The sequence below is a fragment of the Pseudopodoces humilis genome, chromosome 1 (assembly GCF_049639895.1).
Source record: "Pseudopodoces humilis isolate 2021_Gansu_Grassland_sample_001 chromosome 1, ASM4963989v1, whole genome shotgun sequence".
In the NCBI taxonomy this organism is placed as follows: domain Eukaryota; kingdom Metazoa; phylum Chordata; class Aves; order Passeriformes; family Paridae; genus Pseudopodoces; species Pseudopodoces humilis.
The window spans coordinates 113,797,929-113,815,000 of NC_142200.1; the positions used below are offsets into that span (position 1 = coordinate 113,797,929).

General features: G+C 39.9%; 1 protein-coding gene across 9 annotated transcripts in view; it reads left to right on the forward strand.

Annotated features, from left to right (window-relative positions):
- THRB (thyroid hormone receptor beta) overlaps positions 1-17,072 on the forward strand; it is a 157,094-nt gene that overhangs the window by 65,723 nt on the left and 74,299 nt on the right. The window contains exon 3 of one of the 9 annotated variants that reach the window (XM_014248396.2): positions 5,805-5,875. The exons of 7 other annotated variants lie outside the window; for them this stretch is intronic. The gene's annotated coding sequence lies outside the window, so the exon portion shown is untranslated. Of the gene's footprint in view, positions 1-519; positions 621-5,804; positions 5,876-17,072 lie in introns of those variants that run through there. One more of the 9 variants, XM_088054268.1, reaches the window with a different exon arrangement.

Here is a 17,072-nt window from a genome sequence, read left to right on the forward strand (position 1 = left end):
GGCTAATCACTGGGTACAACCTTGAACCCCCAGTCACAGAAGTTTTCTGCCTTACTTTGTTCAGTTTCAGCTCCAGACTGTGGTGTAGTTGTACACGCAATACCATCTCTCTGTTGAGCAACCAACACAAGAAAGGTCAATAATTAGCCAACACTTGGCTACTGATCAAAAATCACAGCAGAAATCAGTGAAAACCATCGCAAGTTCTCCCAGATTACCCATCCCACTCTCTGCCCACAGAGGACAGCAGTTCAGGGCTGCCTTCTGACCCTGGGTGTGCTGGCGTGGTGCAGCTGTGGTGGAGCAAACTCACCAGGGCAGGGTGTGAGCTGTGGCTGCTCTGAAGGCACAGGGGTTTTGCCCACACGGATTCTCTGCTGCTACTACGGCTGGGGAAAAGGCGGTGTGGGCCAGGCTACACAGTAGCTACAAAATTAACGCGCAGTTTGACCTTCCATAGGGTTTTGTTCTGTGTTGTGATGAGCAGCTCCAGCGTCCTCTCCACAGGACTGATGAAATGAAGTTGTACGTAGCTGGATTTGTAAGGAAACAGGGAAGACTTTCAAAGGCATGTTTCCTTAAAAAACTCTGTGAAGTTATCTACCTGATTGCTGTAAGAGGTACCTCAGACCATGTTTCTCATTTTTATATGTACATTTCTAATCATGGAAACAGGGGGTGCATTTTTATATTCGTGTTAAAAAGAGGGATCTTTTCCTGATAAACAGAGGTTTGTTTCTGACTGCAGTTTTGGGGATGTTTCAATCACAGGATACCTGCGTAGAGTTACCTAAATATTTAGGAGAAGTATGTTTTAGTCAATATCTGAGAACATTAGCTTTGAGTTGTATGTTTCTGACTTTAGAAGTTATTATATCCTTTTAAGTGCATTTTATTCTTGCTTAAGTTCTGCACACACACACACACACACCAAACAGAGTTTACAAAGTCAAGTGCTGTACCCCACCCATGACCCTGCCTATTTCCTTTCATCATAAACTCATTATCAGTCAGCTCAATCCTCTTCTTTTTAGTCTCTTCTTCAGGGGATCCTACTCTCTTCTGCCTAAGTGGTCTGTATGGGCCAGATATCCCTTATTTTTCCTCTTTGCAGCAGTTTTTCTCTGCTGGAGTTTGAGTCAGCCTGGTCCCACTCTCTGTACTCCTGACCTCCATCTGGGCTGTGGCACAGGCAGCAAAGGCATCTCACCTTCCTTTCTTCACATGAGGATAATGCTCACCACTGGAAGCCAGCATTAAACACAGTATCTAGCACCTCTCACAAGTTTGCAGACATTTGGCTTGTCATCACGTTTTGAAATGATTTTAACTGGCCTGGCAAGAGCCACTTCCCAGTAAAATGTACTCTCTTCTATTTAAAACAAGAGGGATATTTGAATACTTGAAGATAATATTTTCTCATTGCAAAACAGTGCCTTTTTCTTTTTCCTGGCTTCTGTCTTGGAAATAATTGAACCATTTTGGTTAATGTGTAAGAAAAAAATAACCTGAACCATGCATCCAGTATGGAAAGTTGCAGCCCAAACAATTAGTCTGGAAAAATTATAAGCAAGTGAAAATCAGATTTATAAGATACATTGGATAATCCTTAGTAACCGTCTGTGTCACAGCTCCTACCTGTGTGTATTGAATTCACAAGACCACTTTCTTTTCAACATGCATAGAACTTGCACACACTCTCATCCAGTGTATTTTGCTGAAATGCATATCACTTAAATAAATAATCCACTTAACATGCATAAGAATCACTCTATCTAAATATGACTGCAGCTAATCGCATGTGGTGTTAAGCCTGTTAATTGCTTATCATCTGTTTGCATAGATTGCATTTTATGACAGCAAATGGAGGACCAAATGCTCAGTTATCCATTATAATTGTTCCTGTTAGACATGTTTTAATTATTATAAAATTTTTGTCCGTCCTAAAAAACATACAGCAAATTTATAATGTAAGCGCTCAGTAATTGAAATGCTATTGTGACACAGAAAGCTGTCTAGCAATTTAATGGTTCAGGAAAACAATTAGTTAGTGCAAAGCCTTGAGTCTTCATTCTCCTAATACATAATTTTGTTTATTTCCATACTGCGTTGTTTGCAGTGGGAGTCAGAGGAAGCCTTTGGCTGAATATTCTCTACCCCTAGCTAGGAAACTCTGTTGTGTTTTCATTACATTTGCCTCACATAATTACTCACTGTTAATTTCAAAAGGCCTTTGATATTTCTGCATGTGTGTGTCCTAAACAATAAGCTGATCCATAATGCAGCATGATTTATTGCCTTCTGACCTTACACACAGCTTCTTGTGGAAGACAGCTTATGAATCTGGGTGTTAACTGCAGCTTGAGTAGCACAGAAAACTCTTCCTGTATGCAGTATCTGCATTCCTAGGCAAGGTCAGTGATCTGGTCAAGTGAAGCTTTCTTGTTTGGATGGCCTGTCTTGCCCACATTCCTTATAATAATTTTTTTCCTATATTCAAGTATGCCTCCCAAACCAACTCTGTGTGTGTTGAGGAGTCTTGGTATTTACTGTGACTGCAGGCTGGCGATGCAGTGCATCTAGGCTGAGTACTCCTAGGACCAGATGGAAAATGCCAATGTGCTATGGAAAAACAGCAGCAAGCATGGACACCTTTCCTTCAGCTTGTTTGTTTTGATGGGTTCACATTGTGCCACCAGAACAAGTCTGATGTAAGGGATGCTTGGGCAGGAAGGCTGAAACTTGCCAGGAAGATATGGAGAAGGAAGGTGGTGTGCAGAGAACATTAACTTAAAGCTTATAATTTTCAGAGAAGCCATCTGCAGGAATGCTGTAGGCGTGGAGGAATGGTGATCTCAGGAGGTTGCACTGGCTGTACCCTGGGATATACACCCATTTGTGGGAGGAGTCTTCTCACAGTGTTGTTGGTAGAACTGCATAAATTTAAGTGGCCTAACTGAACCAGAAAATCACTGGCCAGCAGTAAAAAGACCTAGGAGTTTGAGTCTGGGAATCTCTGCTACTTATTTTTCTGGTAGGTGGAGTAGATACTTGTTGCTTAGGGCACACAGGAGGGAAAGGGTTAGAATAAAAAAAGTAAGCAAAGAATTCAGAAATCCAGTATCTTTGCACAGGACATATGACCAAAGTCTGCTAGAAACCTTTTGTGAGAGAAAAAATGTGCAGTTAAAATAGTAATTTGTTGTTCAGGCAGGTTCTTTCAGAAGAAGGTGGCTGAATGAATCTCCAGGTGCTAATGGTAAGAGTGGCAGTGGTTACTTTTTTGGTTCTGCTCACTGTCATGGCTTGGCCAGTTTTTCCTCCTCTGTCACTCTTTTCAAGGTGGGCAGAGCTGAGGAGGATTTTACAATGGCACCATGCCTTGGAGTCTGTTCCAGAGTAAATGGAAATAATGGAAATAGTAAGAAGAAGGTGGCAGTAGTGGGGCAGGGAGAGAAAAAAAGAGATTACAATGGTACTGCCCAGTTCTGTGGGAATGAAGGATCACACATTAGGGGAAAAGCTGGCTCTCATATGTATGGAGATCTGCCACACACATGCTCATGTGCTGATCATGGTCAGTGACCTCATCCATATGCAAGCCTGGATATCACAGTGGTTAGAGCTTGTCAGCCAAGGACTGACTCTGGAGGAAAGTGAAGACTGGCTGGTTTTGGCAGAGAATCCCCACTCTTTGTGGAGTCACTTGGAATCTTGTGAAGGCTATGAATCTTAGAGTCTTTTCTTTGCAGGGCTTTAAAGCTGGATGGCAGATGAAATAAGTTCATTTGCTGGTTATTTTATTCCTCAACTAAATCTGTTTTCTATTTATACCTGCATGAGCTCACTGATTTGCATTCCTGTAATATGCTCTTTTATTTTTTTGGGCTATCTTACTGTAGGGTCCCCACAATCCAATACCCTACTAAGTCCATTGAGACACAGAGGAATGGGGATACCCGTTCCGTGAGCAGGCTGATGGGGATGACCTTAGAAAGGGTCATGACAGTCTGGATCAGTGATACAAGTCCAGGCTGAAGCCTCTGTCCCTGCAGGTGCTCTCAGTTGCAAGTGGGGTCATCAGGGTGGTTTATGTGAGCTGGGACTTGTTCTGTAACTCCGCGTTTCCAGGCAGGGAAAGGCGTGCTAACAGGACTGCTCTTTCCCAGCAGTGCTGCTCAGCCCTGTCCAGGATGTGCCAAGTCCTCATTAAACATCTTTTGCCCACTCTTGACGTAGTTCTGGGATGGCAGTGGTTGGTATTTCCAGTTAGAGGGACTGACTTTTAGGTTCCTTTCATAGTTCTGCATCTAGCAGTCCTTGCTGAAGCATACAGTAAGTATATATGAAACTCTCCTGCGGTTCCCACTGCTCTGCAATAAAGGTAGAACTGGAGATCCCAAGAGACAGAGCATTTTCCCATAAATTCCTTGCCCTGTCTGTTTTCAAATTAACTGGTGATGGATGAGGGGGAAGAGGAAAAGAAAGAATAGCATAATAAAACTCCCCCATTGCATCACTTAAAACGTTCAAAAAAATTGATGTTGCTTCTCTTCAAGCTGCTGGGGGGCACAAGTCTTTAATCAATTAAATTCTCATTTTTAGAGTTTTATTTTTTTTTAACAAGGTTTCTTAAATGTCTTTGTGCTGTTATATGTGTCTGGTGTTACTTTTCCAGCTAAAATAATCAGATAAATTTTTCATATTTTAGGTATACACTAGATAAGTAAATAATAATGGGAAAAATGGAAGTATGGTTCAAATTAGGAATTTAAAGTTGATGTAATCTGAATGGGAGCCACATGAGTTTGAATTGCTTGGCTAGTTTAGTTCATGCAATTGGGAAAATAATGGAGAGGAAATATAAGTATGTGTGGTACATTTGGTTGTTGTGGATAAAGCAGAATATCATCTAAAACTGCATATTTCTTTTTGTGATAATCCTTTCCAGTTTTAAGGGGTAATCAAGATAAAAATAAGATCTATGAACTGCCATTTTCCCTGTAAGCTGTAAAAAACTTATTCTGGTAATTTGCTCATGAGTAGGTGAACGTGGCTGTTCTTATTGTAGTCCTAATTTTCATTTTGAATAAGGATATTAATTTGGCAGGCTGTACTTGATTTGTGTTTAAAAAAAAACCAACAAAAAACAACTGGTGGGCTATGTGTAGGCCAGATAGGAATAATTTTATCTGAAGATACTCGCTTCTTTAATAACAAACCATCCCTTCTTCTCAGTCTAGTTTATCCCACTACTTCTTTCGCCCATTTCAACTCCACCAAGGGTTGGTATCCTGAGAAGACCTCCATTCCCTGTGTTTTGTGTCTGACCTCCCAACAGTAGTACTTGTTTACCTAGGGGAGATAATTGTTTTCTGGAGAGCATCCAGCTGATAACTTACTTTTTCATTAGACCCCTTCTTCCTATTAGTTATCTCCTGTTAGTTGATCTGTGTCATTTGATAAAACTAATTAGGTAATAAAAGGCTGTTTCTGAGCCCCTCCCTTTAATTTTGGCATGGTGAAATGTACTTCTTGGCACCTTGCTCTTTCCACATAAAGACACCTTCAGTTGACAAACAACATTAATCCAAAAGAAAACAAGCCAGTTCTCGCATCCTCTTTTGATATGTCCTTGTGCCAGAACAAAATAGTTCCTAACAAATTATTTGTACCAAAGACAGTGACATAAGCCTGGCTCTGTTTTAGAGTTTTGCAAATGTTTGCAGAGCTTTTGAAGAGGCCAAGCTAAAAATACTCAATGAAACCATTCAGAATTCTACTAAAAGCATTTTGTTTCCTAGGACTTTCCTCCCTTCTGAAAATGCCCTCCCACAGCTGCATGGCATTTATTAGAAGGTGATGAAGGTATAAGGTAGGAAATCACATTTTATACTTTATTTTAAAATTTAGGCTAATTTTCAGGCTTCCTTTTTAAATTACATACATTTTTGTAAAGAAAGGGGTATCTCAATGGAAAGTAAGCTTATTATCAGCTTCAAATTGAAGTATACTCATCCAGTGAAAAGGACTGATGAGATTGTCCTTCATGAAAGTTTTCAGTGTGAAGGTTTGAGGTGTCATGGTAAGCAGCATTTCAAAGACAAATAGCCAAGAATTGCCACTCCTTTATGGATAATGGCCTCTGCTGCACCCTAATGATGTAGGAATTTCCTGAGGATGCCGGTGGATTTTTTTCTTGATTGCTACACCCCAGAATAAAATTCTTCTTCAAAGTTTACTTTGAGAAGAGTATAGAACGTGCTATGCTCAGATGTGCGACCTGAAGAAATCGCCATAGTCATTTTCCACTTGGCCCAGAGAAAATCTATCAGAGCCAGTGAAATTAGACGAAGAAAAGGATCTCCACGGTAGCTGTTCAGTGTTTTACACTCAGAAATGTCATGTCTCTTAAAAGAATGGCTTCTGCCTGTTTGGTGTTGAGTGCAAGCAGTGCTTTGGTCAGGTCTGAAGAACTGTTTTGGTATTAGTTGCATATTTACTGTTTGTTGTATTTACTTCCATCTCAGGAAGACCTACCATGGGGATGTTCATGTTGTGCTTGCAAACATTTGGAGTATTACGTCTTCTGGGATGCAAGAGCCCCAAAATAGCAGTGAATGAAATTTTAAAATCAGTGGTATGATAAACCTGGATAGTACTAGTGTGTGTTTGTGAGTCATGTGATAAATAAATGATGGAATTGATAGTGAGAGTCAATTACAGGGACAAGAAGTGACTGTTTTAAAAACTAAGGGGAAATAAAAGTTTGTACTTTCATTTGTCCTAATTAGGTTCAGAAAATGTTTTGACTTGCTTTCTGTCCCTGAACATTTTTTATTATCTTCTCTGCATGCACTTATAGCCAATAGTGACTCATAGGCATTCAGCTAAGATGCCTGAGATGGTTATTATCCTCTGGAGCTGCTGCTTTTCCTAACAGCAACAGTCCTGAGATACTGCAGTTTATAACGTACCATATTGTTAACTACAACTTTTTTGTCTGTTTTAACTGTCATACCCTGTATCTCAGGCAGAGTTGATTTTGCATTTCTAGCATTAAACATAAGAGCTTTCCAAGCAAATGGCAGTTACCACTGCAAGGGAATCGAAAGCATGGGCTAGCCTGCCATTGTGTCAAATCTGATAATTGGTTTTCACACATAAGCAGCTCTGGAAATTCAAACTACCAAGCCTGTTTGTCCTGTGTGCTTTCCTTTAATGTACTGCTCATTTTCACTTCAGATAGTTTCTTAGCCCTCTTGGCTGAAATTCAGTGCCACAAGAAGCCCCTATCAAAGCCTTGCTCTAATTGTTCCAGTGCTGTGCTTAGTGGTGCATCAGTGAATTGTATCCTGTGTGGCGTGGTTTTCAGCTTACTGTGAACAAATTCTCCAGGATTACAGATTTGCTAAGAGGTAGCATAGGGAGCCTCTGTATTTATAGGCAGCCCCGTGGTGCCCAGCAGCATGACACTCATTTTCCCTCAGGATCCTTTCCCTGTCTGGGCTCTGTGCTGTCCACCCCTGTTGTAAGTGAAGATGTGGAGTAGTGCCAGAGGTGCTCTTGCCAGCAGGGTTATGGGCTCATTTTGGCTTGACCCCAGAAGAAGGGCAGCAGATAAGGAATAGAGGAAGCTACAGCCCAGTTTTGAATGGAGTTGCTCTTGGTTTCTCTGCTTTGGCTCAATGCTAAGCATGGTCTCTGCACAGCTGTCGAGATCTGATCCATGGGAAGGGAGAGAGACTGCTTGGCTCACACTGCTGCAGTCCTGTCCTAGGCACTGCAGAAGTAGATGAGGAAGTGCTGTTGAGCAGAAGCACTGCCCTGGGTGTCCTGGCAAGAGAGAGCATAGCACCTCTACTGCTTTCTTGGCTGGACAGGTTGAGAGAACTCACCTGCCTGCTGCTCATTTGTGCTGCTGACAGATGCTGCGTGTACAACTGATGGGAGAAGCAAACCTTTCCATCCCCTCCCTTGCACATGAAGACAATGCAGTTTAATATAAACATGTCCTTTTCACTGCTTATTAAAACAGAGTTGTTAACATATTGTGGATTAAACCATTAATATTCACATTTTCACTCATATGGGGTCCACAAACGTTATCTGTATATGGAACTAAGATTGCATAGCTGTAGAACTGTGTCTCTACTAGCTAACTACTGTGCAGCATTTTCTGAATTAATGAGAAATCCTTCTGCAATTCAGGACTGTGTATTCTAGTTGGGACTGCTGTTGTGACACTAGATTCTTTTCAGGTTCAACCACATTATGCTTAGATGAGACAATTATTGTTTTGTTGGATTTTTTTTGAATGAACACATTGAAGAAATGTCTAAACTCATCTGAAAATTACAAAAGGAAAAACACACCCTACTTTACTGCCATGCTGGTGTGAGCTCTATTGACAGTTCAGCAGTCAATGATGTTTTACAGTGCTTTTGTTTGGTGCTAAAAAAAAAAGAATCAGATTTATGCCTAAGTTACATGGAATACATATAAGAGCTAAAATTGATTATATGTCTTGCAAAGGAGAATTAAAATTGGAAGGAAAATACACTAAATTGTGATGTGAGTGGGTTGTGGCAGTGACTTTCTTCTATGCAAAATTTAAGATAAAAGATGAAAAATGCTAAAAGCTAACTGACAGCTGGTGCTGCTAAACAGTATTTGTCTTCAAAGAGCCATAGGGATTTTCATGAATTTCAAAAGATCCATAAATGAAAGAGATGATTTGGCTTGACTTGCAGACACTGCTGCCGAAGCAAAGAACTTAACTAACTGTCCATAGCAGGGCCAAAATTAAATCTGACTCAGGTATTCCTGATCTCTCTCCTTGTTCTCCAGTTGCTTGATTGTCAAGGCAGACTGACACAAAATTGTCAGCAGGTTATTCTTTTTTTTTTTTTTTGCAGTTAGAAACTTTGGTTCTCTGTGACAGACAACATTTGTCTACAGATGCATGAAAGTGGTTTGAGCATGTCTGCTTGTGAATATATTTTTTTTTTAGAAACTGAAAATTTTTCCCCTGTTCTTACCACTTCCTGTGGTTTTACTCTAGAGCATGATGGATGAAGAAGGCTATTTGTGTGATTAAGGCAGGAGAATAGCAACTGTAGGTCTTGGGTTTACAGTTGCAAGTCATGTGACGGTCAGTCCCTGAAGTGTAGTAGCAAAAAGTGACCTTCTTCATCTATAAAAGAGTATTTGTCCTGTTAGAAGTGTGTAGGAGAAGTGAAGATGCATTAATATTTTAAAAGCCCTGTGGGATCCATGTAGGAAAGTGTCTGTAGAAGTGATATTAAATCAGTGAGAGTGTAGAAACAGTACATTCACCTGTAGTAAGCAGTGAGAGAATTAAGCTAAACAGGAACACGACGCACTGGAATAAGTGTTGACACATGGAGTTAATTGAGAACAATTAGGTCTGTGCATAGACAAGATCTACATAGCCCATTTGATGCATGGCATTATGTGAGTAAAGGGTGCAGGATTAGACCTTTTGTTTACAGATTTACCTAATGCTTTAAACTATTTGGATGAATGGTGTTACACAAATGTTAGTCATAATTATTATTTAATTATGACCACATGTTTACTTTGAACATAGTCCTATGCTTAATATGTAGGAAAGCCAGGATAATGTTGCAGCTTCAGTGTGTGAGCTACTGTTTGCCAAGCAGCGTTTCCCTAATGGCTTCTCCTTCCATGGGATGAAAATGCCTCCCTGGATGGTGAAGTTACACCAGTTGTGGTATGTAATAGGCAAATAGCTTGCATAAGAATACCTTCAGCTAGAACATTTTGGAATATGCATCTGAGATAGGATGCTAACTTATTAAAATTGATGCTATTGAATGTGCTGCTAGTATATCATTTCAAAATCCCTGAGATGCCAGTATTTCATTCTGTTTCCATTGAGAGTGCAGAAAGCAAATTTCATAGTATGATTCATAATATAGGAGTGCTACAGAATTTCTGTAATTCATGTGTTGCTACTTTAATTTGCATTTAAATGTTTAAACTGTTATAAAATTGAAGATTCCTTAAACTTTAATATATTTTTTTTCATTCTTAAGCAGAATGAAATTGTTCCTTGTTGAACTCTATTTTGAGGTTTTTCTTTGCTCAGATCTTCCATTTCAGATAGTGTGGAGAGCTTAAGATAATTTTGAAAGAGCTTAGTGGGGGTTTTTTGCTTGTTGTTTCTGTGGTGTTTTTTGTTTGTTTGTTTTGTTTGTGGGTTGGTTTTTTTTTTTTTTGTTTTTTTGTGGGATTGTTTGGGTTTATTTGTTTTGTTCTTCTTTTTACTTTTCTTTTTTTCTTTTTTTAAAAATCCTTATAAGAAATATAATTCTGGGAGATGTATGGTATATCCTAGGTTGCAAGAGATGGGATGCTTTCCTTCCTGTCCTTTTCACTAAGTTAACGTGGGTGTTTTTTTAAGTGACCAAAGGTAATGGGGATTTTGAACTCTTAATACTTTGAATGTAGATACCTCAGTACCTCTGTGTCTGGCATTTTACAATGATTGTTGGTGCTACTGAGAGAGGGAAAAAGACCTCTCTTGAGCACAGGCAGTGCACATGGACTTGTGTGCAGGATCAACCTCATTAATTCAACAAATATTAGTCTTTAACCCAATATGGGAATCTTCTGATGCTTGACTGAATTACTGAATCCCATACAGTAACTGCAGCTTATATTTTTCTCATTGTTTAAGGCACTTGATCTTTCCTGTGGGCCTCTCCTGACATGCACTCCCCTGCTCACCAGTCAGTGAAAGAAGATTTGTGAATCTTCTGGTGGTGACAGGCTTAAGGTGACATGACACTTCCCACGTCCACCAAAAAAGCATTTATTTCTCTACTTCAGTTTTCCTGAGCACCTGTTTGCTTTGGTGAGAAATGATTTATCCAGTACATTTAAAAAGCAAATTCAAATAGTTGATAATTTAGAACAAGTGTGTGTTTTCTAAAGGGAAAAGGGGAGACATGCTGATTCCTGCAGGAGAGAAGAAACTTTTTGAAGTCTAGATGTTCAAAGTTTACTTAAACTTTCTTTCACACGAAAGACATTCTGTTCTACATGATTATGTCTACCTGGAAGCAAAGTATTTTGGTAGAAGTAATTTATGTTTGATTTGAAAAGATTTCTGAAAGGGAGTTTGGTTTTAAAAAACACATTTCACCCCTTCAATTTATTATTTTTATGTAGAAATGAAGGTAAAAATAATTTGTGGATGCAGCTTCCTTGAGAGGGCTTGAGTTTCTGCATTCCTTTGCTTTTCTCTGTGTTTTTCCAGCCCAGCCGTACGACTGAATGTTTGAATATTGTAGTGTCAACAGCTCCTTGTATTTTCACTTGATACAGCTGAGCAAAAATTTTGACATTCGGCTGAAATGTTTGAGGAGCCATTACCGGCATCTCAAGTAAATCTCATCTCAGTGCTTGAAATCTAAATGGATTAATATTTTTAATGTCTTGTTTACAATGCTGCCTATGAAAGCCTGTATTTGTCTACTTGCCAACCTTCCTTCTTGGCCAGGAACCATTCTGGCGTGAATCTCAATGCTGGGCTCCCATCCATTTTCCTTGAGTCTCTCTCTGGTTCCCTCCCTTTTCCTCAGGGGCTCTCTGGAAGATTGTCAGAAGGGCTTTAATTTCTTGAGCAAGTCAGCTTTTTTTGACTCCTAAATATTTCTGCCCCAGCCCTGAATTTCAGAGTTTGCCAGCCAACCACAGATGGCTTGCCCCGGTGGTGTTACAAAAAAAAATACATATATTCTCAGGTTTTGCTGAAAACAAACCTAAAAACAAACCAGTGTTAGCTTTGTAAGTGAGCAGAAAAAGATGCTTAAGAAAAAAAGAATCATATGGGGTGTGTGTCTGTGTGTGACTTGACAGGGTGCCCAGCAGTCATGGTGGAGTAAAGGTAAGCCAGTGGGTAACTCCTAATGTAGATTGTATCCATTATATCATCCTATACCATTTATATATTTTATTAGCAGAATCATACTAGCTAGGAATGCCCCAAAAATGACTAAAATGAGAAAAAAAAATCCACATATAATCAGTATGGTGGCACTGGTTTAGCTGTGATTGCTGAGCATCTTCAGGGGTCGGAGGGCTCTTAGAGGAGAGTCTGAGGACTTAGTGAGTGTGGCATAAGTGCTTGTGCTAAAGCTGCAAGCAGGTTATTAGAGAGTAGAAACCAGGAGTGTATGATATCAGACTATATTACAGTAAAATTATGCAGCTGTAGGCATGGTGAACCCTCTCTTCTGAGCAGGCCAGCAAATCCTCACTAGTGGTTATTTTGATATGTGATACTCTGATGCTAATCTAAGGAGTTGAATGCGAAACCAAAGAAACCCCAGCAACAATGAGAGCCCTTAGCTGAGCACTTGGCACTTCCCTCTGCCTTCCTAGAAACAGAGAGGGAGCACAAGCTCATGCAGTGACAGGGTGCAAGGTTCCCAGAGAGGCATGGACAGATGGGTCCCTGCATGGTCCTCTGAGTCAGGCACATGTGGAAGGAAGAGGTGGTGTCCCCACTTCGCAATACTGGGGCTGGTAATCAAACAGCTCCCCCTCAAAGCAACAACAATTTCTGCTTGGTCTGGCTTGAGGTGGGGGTTTTCTGCCTGGTCTGGCATTAGAGGGGTGGCAGCCCTGGAGCAGAGCCGGGCCAGAGACATGTTTTGCCAGCCTTCCCCTGCCCTTGGAAGAGTGGGAGCCACTGTGATGCCGTGCTGGAGGAGAATCCACATTGCCCCCTGCAATCAGTACAGGGCTGGTCTGCCTCCTGCCTGTGCTCCCCCTGAGGAGCTGCGCTCCAGCCTCCTGGGGAAGGTCCCCTGCGCTGGAAGTGAAGATGAGGGCACGAGAGGAGACAGCCAAAGCCTGTCCTGCCCACAGGACACACGTGGGGGGCCAGCTGCACCCCAGGAGTGAGTGAGTGAGTGAGTGAATGTGTGTGCATGTAAGATGCTGATTTCCAAGGAGATTTTAATTTCTGGTTCTTAACATGCAATGGCATGTTAACATGCAATATTTTTGAAAACATGGTATTACTCAAAATAAGATAGGTTGATGAGACACAATAGTCTTGACAATCTTTCATTATAGATATCTGAATATGAGCATTCTTAATGTTTTATAGACTAGTGTGTCTGGCCCTGAGAAATTATAAAAGAAGTATAAATAGCAGGGATAAAGAAAAGGGAAATATGGATTTAATATGTGAAGCAGCCAAGTATTTGGCTACCCTCTATCATTTATTGATCATTCTCTCTGCTCTTCAGAAATTGTTTGGAGTCAAGGATTCTCAGATTTTTAATTTTTTTTAAATCTCCTTGTCTGTCTCAGACACCAGACTCACAAGATGAACGTACAAACATGAGTGTGTGAGTCAGGAAACATGTCAGTGGAGGTGGCTGTGTGAGCAAGGCTGTAGGTAAACAGAAATAAAGTTAATTGGCAGTTTTCTTGTATGCACGGGCAGCTGAAGTCCTTTTCGCTGGAAGAAATTTTCTTTTCCCATTATCCTTCAACATTCTCTTGGAAGAATTGTCTCAAGGGAAGTGAGTGAGTCAGAAAATATGCCAAGTTCATGTCATGGCTGTTTCAGCGTTTCTTTCTCTTGCTGGCCTCCAGGAGCTTTATTGGCAAGTGTTTTTAAAGGAAATATTGGCACAGGAAGGCCTTATTGTTTATGTCATGAAAGTCTCTTGGCTTCTTCCTTGTTATTTTCTCCCTTAAATGGGGAAATTAGGAGTGGGGGGGACTGAGAAAGGAAAAGAGGAGAGAAGCAGAAACTACTGACGGTTGCTACCAAAACTCTTCCCCCTACATCAGGATGTATCTTGGTGAGTCCTCTCTTTGCTTTTTCTCTGTTGCTGCTTTTCAGGCTCTGCTACAGCCAGTAAATGGGTTTCTAAATGCGTAAGTTTCCTTTTTATGCTTTTCAAGATGTGGCACTTGGAGAGTCTTTTGAAAGAAGCCAGCAGTTTTCCTCTGGGCTCTCCTCTGCCAGAACAGGGCAGGGAGAGGCAAACGCAGAGCCCAGCCAGGGTCAGATCACTGCCACCTTCTCACACGCAGATCAGAGCTCTGTGATGGGCTGTGGAGGACATTTCATTACATTCTTTTCTGTTCTCTGTAAGGTTTGCGTACAAAATACGATGTGATTTACAGGAAAAAAATAAAATTGGGAAGTTCTGCAGAGCAGATGCAGTGGGTACAGAGAGAAACAATAGTGAGACGGTGCATGGTCAGAAATGTTGCTTGTTAAAAACCAAAGCAGAAAGCAAAAGCATTCCTTCAAATGTGTACATGTTCTTAAAAAAAATACCAAACCAACAAACCAACCCCCTCCCTCTACCTAAACTTACTCATATGCACTCAGGCAATTTTGGCATCACATAAAAGCACACCAAAAAAGAATTATGTCCAGTGGAGCAATAAAAATTGCTGTAACCTATTACCCTCAAATTAGGTGAGAGTTGGAAAGTCTCTGAGGATGCTATTAAAGAATTATATATTAACATTTCAAAGAATGTTTCGGTATTTAATTTTTTTTATTTGGAAAGCAAAAATGTTAACTCTCCTTTGTGACACGTCATGGCAGAAGTTCTGTTTCTAAACCAGGTTCATTTTTATCTGTGATATTTGCCTTTCTGGTATTTGTGTATGGAGCTCAAAGATCTAGGATAAAAAATTATTTCAGGTCAGTGTAACAAAGGTATGTATTGATGTACAAAGAAAAGCATAACCCTATTTCTTCTAGATTTGTTACCACAGAAAAAGAAATTTAAATGCCTATTTTTGTGCATTAAACAGAGAAAATGACATCTAAACCACTTTTCGTTGTACCCATTTAAACTAAGGATTGTCTGTGGAATTAAATATCTATTTCAAGGCTGTGATGCAGTTTTTGTGATGTCTCTTCAAACACTAAGTATTTGTTGGCACATAATAAGTCTTTTTATTGTGGCATCTTACTTGCATTTTGGTGATGCTGTTTTGGAATGCTCTTTTTCAAAGGAAAGCAAGATGATTAATCTTGGCTCTTTAAACCTATTTTGTTTCACTTTTCAACTCTTTCATGTTCTTTTGTTTTCTAAGCTACCTATTTGTGGCGTCTGCAAAATTCTGTAGCGCATAAGAGTTTAATTTGTGGAAGCTTTTCCCTTCCCCCTCTGCTTCCAATTTTGGACTTAGATTTGCTCAGACCTTGCTTTTACTTTCTTTAAAAAGGTATGTACAGTTGAAGTTTAGTTCGAAGTTCTCATGGGACATGCATTTCTAGACCTGAATATCCTTAGAGCTTGTTATTTTTTCAGATTTGGGATCTTGCTCAGCCTGTTACAGGAAAAGTAACTGCCTGCCAGTGTTATAATCCAGGGAACAGGAGCCTGGATTTTGCTTGGAAAACATCTTTAGGAAAGGTGGCTTTTATATCCCTGCCTTCAAGTGTTTTTACCAAGACTGAGCCATAAGAATTATATTGTAAAATGTTAGTTACAAAACCAGGAAAAAAATACTCCTTCTAGCAGCACTAGCACATTTGTTTATAATTTATTTATATGAATCTGTAACAAAGTAATCACTTAAAAGGATATCATAGTTCCATAAAGGATGTTGCAAGTGAGCCATTTTCACCATTTTACTATTGTTTCACTATTTTACTAATTGTAATTTTTATCTGAAGTGAAGCATAAGGGTTTTCTCACTTTTTCTGTGTGTACATATGCCTGTATCTATGAATATATTTTGAATAGTTATATCAAAATACAAGCACTGCAATACTTTTGGTAATTATCATCATGGCTTTTTTCTTCTGTATTAGGAATCCTACATTTGTCAATTCAAGCAGACAGAAACCTTTGTGCTATTTGTGTCTCGTGTCACAACATGAGAAAAAACAAACCATAAAACTGGGTGTGAATAACTGTACTTTGGCCTGTGTCTGCTGTCCACTTTACCAGACAGCCAGAGTTCTCTAGACATGGCAGTAAAGGCTCAATATTAAATCATCAGCCCATACCTACTGCTCCAGTGTCAGGTACACTGTGACAAAATTGCTTTATCACGATGCTGGAGCACCAAGCGAAATCACCTGTTTCCTAAGGGACTTTCATTGGAGATGTCTTTCTCCTCCCTCCCCTGAAAGTTTGAGGTCCCTTCTGAGCTAGGAAGCCCTCAATTTGGGCTACTCCATTGGTATTAGGCTTCTTGGTTTCCTTAGCAAAGAACTCTAGGAAAGCTACCTTCTGCTTTTCAAGAGCTTTCTCCTCTTTTCCATAGCCTCATTCATTTTTGTTGCATTGGAGAAATAAAAGAAAATAAAAATTGGATATGGTTAATAACAGTCTTGTAAAAAAATTTCCACAATTCAGAACTTATAATTTTCTGACAGCCAGACTGTCACATGTGCATAGAGAGCTGGTCAGGATGAGTGCTTTCAAACCACAGCTACGGTTTAGTCGTCCAGCATGAAATGAATGGGAACAGGGAGTCAACTGTAATTTAGGATTGTGTTGTTTGTCAGGCAGACTAAACAGCCTGGCTTAACAGGAAGAGGTCAAAATTCACAGGTCTACCCAATTCTTCAGGGGAGGTAATGCTTTGGGTAAAAATTATGATCCAGTTTTAATCTACTTGAATTTCCAGAAGTTATTAATAAAGTTCTTTCCTGAAAGCTTATAAAGAATTAAAGCTGCTAAAAGCTGTTAAAGGGAAACTCTTGTAGTGAATTAATAGCAGGTTAAAAGTTAAGAAACAATAGGGAGTAAATAATCAAGTTTTACAGTGGGGGAATCCTGTAAGGCATCAATCCAACATAAGGAAAAAGGGGTTAATATTGAACTAATAAAGCCTGATGGTGGTGCTTGAGTCAACTGGGAAGAATTGTACAAGGATTTTGCAGTACTGAGTGTGACTGAGCAATACAATGGCAGAGGAAATCAATCACAATAAATGTTATTATCTTTAAAAGGAGAAGAATTGCAATCATAGGAGACTTATGGCCACTTAGGAAAAAAGTGCTGGTGTCTAATAGATTT